At 45.1% G+C, this 6,215-nt stretch overlaps 1 long non-coding RNA gene across 1 annotated transcript; it reads right to left on the minus strand.

The window, feature by feature from the left end:
• Positions 1 to 2,561: 2,561 nt before the first annotated feature.
• LOC114846113 (uncharacterized) lies at positions 2,562 to 5,951 on the minus strand. The gene is made up of 4 exons (XR_003783978.3): positions 5,038 to 5,951; positions 4,293 to 4,526; positions 2,950 to 3,176; positions 2,562 to 2,806 (listed from the first exon to the last, which is right to left on the minus strand). It is a non-coding gene; the product is annotated as an uncharacterized LOC114846113 (long non-coding RNA).
• Between the last annotated feature and the right edge of the window lie 264 nt (positions 5,952 to 6,215).

Raw genomic sequence — 6,215 nt, forward strand, 5'->3', positions numbered from 1 at the left:
TATTAACTCTAGTGTCAACACTATCTTATAATTATAATTATGGAATAATTATTATAGAATAACTCAGCAAATCACAACTTAATCTTATGGTGTGTTCGTCTGGACGTACTGTATGTGTATGCGCGTTACCAGAGATAAGAGGTGTGTGTGTGTGTGTGTGTGTGTGTGTGTGTGTGTGTGTGAGAGAGAGAGAGAGAGAGAGAGAGAGAGGAGAAAGGAGGAGGGAGAGCGTGCCCCCTTTTTAGAGGCGTGGTGAGGTGGCACAGCTGCGCGCGTGGGAAAGAAGCGTGTAAAGGAGTGTGAAGTGGGACTAGCGTGAATAAGGCTTGCGGTCGCACAAACACATGGGGCTATATTCGGTGATATAGTCACTTGATCGCGGAAGCGTGCAGTGGTTGAAACGTGCACTTGGTTGCAGCAGAAACAGAGCACCGCACAGTACTACAATAAAGCCCTTAAACTAGCACAATCACAAATTACAACACTTCAATGTGCACCTTTTAGATTCACGCCGATCTATAGCAGCGTTACAGTCACGTGATCGCGGAAATACACAGTGATCAGATTGCGTGTTCAGGAAAAGAAAACAACACAACAATAAAACAATTACTGATCCCCTATGAGTTATATTCTGCTCAGACTTAGAAGAATGCCTCTGCCTTACTGCTTAATCCTGGTGGGAGGATCCGGCGTTGCGTCCGTGCGTGCTTGCGCTGTTGCGGTCTGGTCGGTCCAGGTGTGCGTCGCGTTGATCGCGTCATGATCAGCTGATGCGGCGGCGGGTGAGGCGGTTAAGCTGGCGGTTTCCTGCCGGGTGGCTGGAAGTAGATGGGTACCTGTTGGCTGCGGTAGAGGCTCCAGGCGTGCCGGTGCAGAGGGACACTCCAGGTGGACGGAGGGGACGAGAAGAGCAAGGGTTGCTCGATCCTGGTGAAAAGGTCTGTCGTTTCGTTGTGGAGAGGACAAGGGAAAGCGACAAGGTTGGAGAGAACAAGGGACGGGTCTTTGGTCACGGCGGCTTTCATAACCGTCTTTTTGGTCATTGTTTGGTCCAATCAGGATGGCTGACGTCCAAGTTCCTCCTCCATTTGTCGCTTTTATCAGCAGGAGTTGGATGTCTCAGCGGGGGAGCCAGGTAAGGTTCCCCATCCTGGTGCCTGGTTTTGGCGCTCAGATTTGAAATCTCTTCTCACTCACTACTATCGGGATGAAGACATTACATGCAGGCCGCAGTGCCTCCTTTGTCTGAGCATGTGGGACCTTAATAATAATTCTGTTAATAACAGATTATACAGATGAGGTCCCCCAACATAGTATTGGGGATATAGTGATGAACAATTACAGAAGATTAAAAGTAACCAGGACGCAAGGGGTTAACAAAAGTGAAACTTTAGGGAGGTTCACGTCTGTTCTGACTAGTGAGCAGGCACCACATCATTTATTGCCTAAGGCCTGTTTTCCACATTTACTTTGTGCCCTTCCCTGAAGAAGACCCTGACAGGTTGAAATATGGGTGTGGGCACATTCCTGTCTGGCTGAGGGGGAACATGCGGCAGATGTGACACTCTTGAAGCTGCTGTTTGGTCCAGTTGCAAAGAGGCAGAGGCACAACTTCAGAAGTCACCCTCGTGCACACCTCCAGGCCCAAAAAACCACGAGCAGTAGAAAGACTCTTACTGCTTGTGGTGTTGGTGCCCTGGGACACACTTATTTAGTGGTCTGTGTAGGACAGAGGGTGGCCGTAGATGAGCTCCGCCAAAGCCAGCTCCAGCTGGTACAGTAGGCCTTCCAGACGGGAAAGGAACTCTGCCACAGCCCCAGTTGTGTGAAGTATCTTATTCCAACCTTCAGTCATTGCGGTCATCATTTCTCTGACTGTGGTGCAGAGACCAAGTTTGCGATTGCCAATTTTCAACTCTTCAAATGGGAGAATAATTGCAAAACGTGCAAATAGCTCTCTTAGTTTGTCCTCGGCAAAGAAGGCTGAAGGATTCAAATTATCAGGACCAGAACCCTCAAACCTCACAACGTACTCCACCCTGGAAGCGAACTGCCTCACCTTGCCACATTGCCTTTGTGGGTGAAGTTGCAATGATGTTGTAGTTTGCACAATAAATACCTTATGAAAGACAGGACTTCCCTAAAACGTCAGGCATCAGACAAAATATGAGACAATTTATTGATTGTCTCATTTATACCCCTTCTCTGTTCACTAACAGAATGACCCTCAGCCAAACTTTATGGTTGTCTTTGGCAGTCAGGTAAATATACACAAAAGTGCATTTAAAAGTCTTTTAATTATAAAATCTGTTTGATTACAAGAACAACATTGAGGACATGCAGCTGTCACTTTCAGTCACATGAGCTAAAGACAAGTAAAACAGTGAACACTTCTCCCCATGCTGTACAGTTCTTAAACAGGCCCCAAGCTCAGGGGTAAAGTCACTCCAGGTCCTGCCTTTCACCTGCGAAGGAAGTCCTCCTAACGCCGTAATCCCAGAAAAGTCTCTCTTCTCAATCAAGAGCAGGGTTTCTCTTGGCCCATCTGGGAAATCCACAAGGTGCCTCTTGGGTTTGAGGTTGGGCATTTTCCTGGAGTGGTTAACCATCCTGCCATAGGTTTTAAGGTCAGGATGGCATGTGCATGAGGATGCAGTGGCGTCACAGCAGAGCGCGTCCCCCTTCTGTCCCTTAAAGAAAAAGAGGAAGCCAGACTGCTCCTTCTGCCTCCCTTCTTCTGAAGTTATGGTGCCGTGGTAATCACAGATCACATCTCATTTGCTGAAGGGCATATTCGCTACAACGCCTGTGAACAAATTGAAGAATGAATAAAAGATTTAGGCCATTTATGAGGAAATATGGTAAGAGACTTGTATAGCGCTGGTCTACATAGTGGTACTCAAAGCGCTGCATCACATACCACGGCACATGACTCAGCTGCATGCTTACCCCTTCCCTTCATGGCTTCAAAATCCCTTAAGGCTAGGCCCTTCCACTTCTATTACACGATTGAAGCGATGACGGATTTCCTTTTATGGAGTTGCTGTTCTGGTGGTGCAACCTAGGCCCTCATAATGTCTTGGACTTTGGGTTGATGGTCCACATCGTCTCTTTGTCCAACGCCAACTGCACCCTTTCCTCTGAGGGAGTGCCAGAGACTATACCCAGAGACTGGCCTGCATTATGGAGTAGAACAAGCAAAACATTGGAAGGCATCCGTCCAATTTTAAATACATTTTGAGGTTTGGTTTTTGTTCTTCTTCTGCTGCTTAACCAGGATGTAGGAGGTTCACTTCTGCAGCTGGAGCTCCCGCCTTTTCTTATAAAGTGGACGGTGGCAGATTGCTGCCGTCCTCTCCCCCAACAGAAAGTAAACTTCCAGCTGTGCATGACAGTTCAAAAGTCATACCTGGCTTGGCCTATGAGCGGGTCTTAAGATGTCCCAGCCACACTGGGCTCCGAGTCGGGCTCGAGGTTCTTGCAGGTTAATGTGTTGGCAGGCCCGGAAGTAGTTGCAAAGGCCACAAAAACTATTGATGCAACGTATCTGCAAATTTCCTAATACACTGCGGTGCAGTGCGTAATACAAACTTTGGTGTAAGATGCTGCAAGTCCAGTGCCGGGTTGTTTAGAGGGGGCACCGGACTACCACAAAGAACCTGCATTGGTCGTCTGTTTTATCAGCCTGTCTCTGAAGGCCCAACGGCCTGACAGAGGTGGCGTACCACTCCAGGATCTGGAGACGGTGGCATCGCGTTTACCAATCAGCATATGAAACCGCAGGAAAGAGACAAGTAATGGCAACTTACTCACATGACACTCCTTTGGAACCGACATGCATGAGACAGGTGCCATCGGCTACACACTATCTGTCCAGCCAGTCTGTCATCTGTGTGCATGTGTGAGTTCAGAGAACACTTACACTGTGACAAAAGTCACATGAACTTGCATCTCATATCTGCATTGGCATCATCACCAGTGCTACGACTTACAGAGATCAACTTCCCGTCAGCCTGCATTTTCACATCTGGACGGCCTGCAGTACAGTCGCAAGATTGTGGCTAAAGTCTGAGGTACATCGTTGCCACTGACAAACTTCTGCTAAATTTGCAGAATGTCTGTCCGAGCAACGGCAAGTGCATTCCTCTCTGTCCTGTTCAGCCCGCTTCAGTTCAGACAATTACAAAAAAGTTTATCTCTCACCAGTGTAGAGGAAGGATGAGAGGACAATATGTTCAAACAGTAACAGAAGATAAACATTTCCAGTAAATGATAGAGTAGCATAACCGTACCTCTGTCTGTCTGCTTCAGGACTGTTAACGATTATGAAGCCCCTGCTCTGGAGGACGCTGCGTAAATTCTGGCATACTGCCAGATCTTTACAATACTCCTCCAGGTCAGTAAAGTCCCACATTCTTCCCTCTCTGCTGGGCGCTTCCTCTCATGCAGACCCTCTTCAGGTGGGGATGTCATGCATTTCTGAGGATGGTTGCAAATAAGGCAGTGCACCGCATACCTCTCCATTGCTTCACCATGTAGAGAGACAGACAAAAAAAGGGGAAAAATTATCCACCAATGCCAAATACATTTTGTTTGCTACACCGTTTAACTGCATAGAAAATAGACAAAGTCAGTTGAATTGTTTTAATTTATGCCACACTCTGTCTATATAAAATTATCTGACCTACATGTATGCAGTGGTGCCAGCAGGGAAATAAAAAAACATGGTACTGACGCTTCAAAGTTATCATATTTTCACCCAAACTATCATGAACTAAAAACTGTCAGGATATGGCAGAGATCGGACCCACATGCACAGCGACCAGACGACAGACAGATGGTACAATCCAAGGGTTTAATGCAGTTACAGACGGTCCAGATCATGCATGTCAAAAACACGGGATAGAAGTATCGGGTGTTAATAACGGTCGTGGGTCAAAAAACAGAGGACTCAGATTTCCAGGCTTGAATCGGCAGGCTAAGACAGTTCCAGTAACCAGGCAGAGTTCGGCAACATAGACAACGAGTTTACAGTACCGGTCAGGATCAGACGAGAAGCGGTAATCAGGAACACAGAACCAGGTCGGCAACGGGGTAAGCTGAACGAGAGAATGCTGGAAAGTGAAGTCAACAATCTGGCGGTTCGCTTGGGTGAATACTGGTGCTCAAATACTGAGGGCTGATTACTAAATGACGGGCAGGTGCGAGTAATGACAACCGGAACATGAAGCGGGAAATAACCAGATGGAAACAGTAACCGAAAGTACTACAAAATAAAACAGGAAACCAAAACATGGCGAGTGAAACCAGAGTCCTTCAGAATAAAACAAAAACCCAGATCGTGACAAAAACAACTTTATTTGAATTGAACAATTTTGTTTGGGAGTGAGAGACTTCATGTTCGGTAGTGTATGTGGTTTGATTATTTTTGCTTTTGTCGCAAAGGTGGATGAATTGAACATAGTATTTTAATTGTTTTTAGAAACTTGGCACCAATACCTGTACCTGACTCAGGAAATGGGGTGGAGGGTGAACAGCTCATGTTATAAAATATCAGTGACCGCAATAGAAATGGATCTTGGACTGTGTTTTTCTTTGTCCTTTACATTCTGTAGATTTGTAGGACAAAACTTAAGTGATTTGGCAATTTTTTTTATTTATGAAAAACTGTCATGCTGTTATGTATGTTATGTTTTCCTAAAAAAATAAATATGGAAAAGGGGGCGAACTGCAATTAAGATCAGAAAAAAGATCAGATCAGAAAAAAATCAATTTTTCCAGCTAGTGACTGTATAACAATGATCAGAATAAGAATAAACACAACAAACACATCACTAAGTTTCACACAGATGAACCTAGATATATGCATCACCTTTTTAAACAGGCAAAACATATAAACATATAAAGATTTAAGTTCACTATAAACATTTGGGCTTGTCAGTTTAACTGCACAAAATACCTTGCCATTTTTAGCACAGCAAAAAACTACACACACACACACACACACACACACACACACACACACACACACACACACACACACACACACACACACAGAAACAAGCACAACAAATTAACACCATTAATCAATAAACAAAAATAATCAATAACACCGTAAATAAAATGAAATTACAGTTTTTTTTGTCTAGTTTTTTTTTTTTTTTTTTTGCACAATCTCTATGCACTGACACTGGCAGCACAACATAAACAATTAT

Source organism: Betta splendens, chromosome 19 (assembly GCF_900634795.4).
Source record: "Betta splendens chromosome 19, fBetSpl5.4, whole genome shotgun sequence".
NCBI lineage: Eukaryota > Metazoa > Chordata > Actinopteri > Anabantiformes > Osphronemidae > Betta > Betta splendens.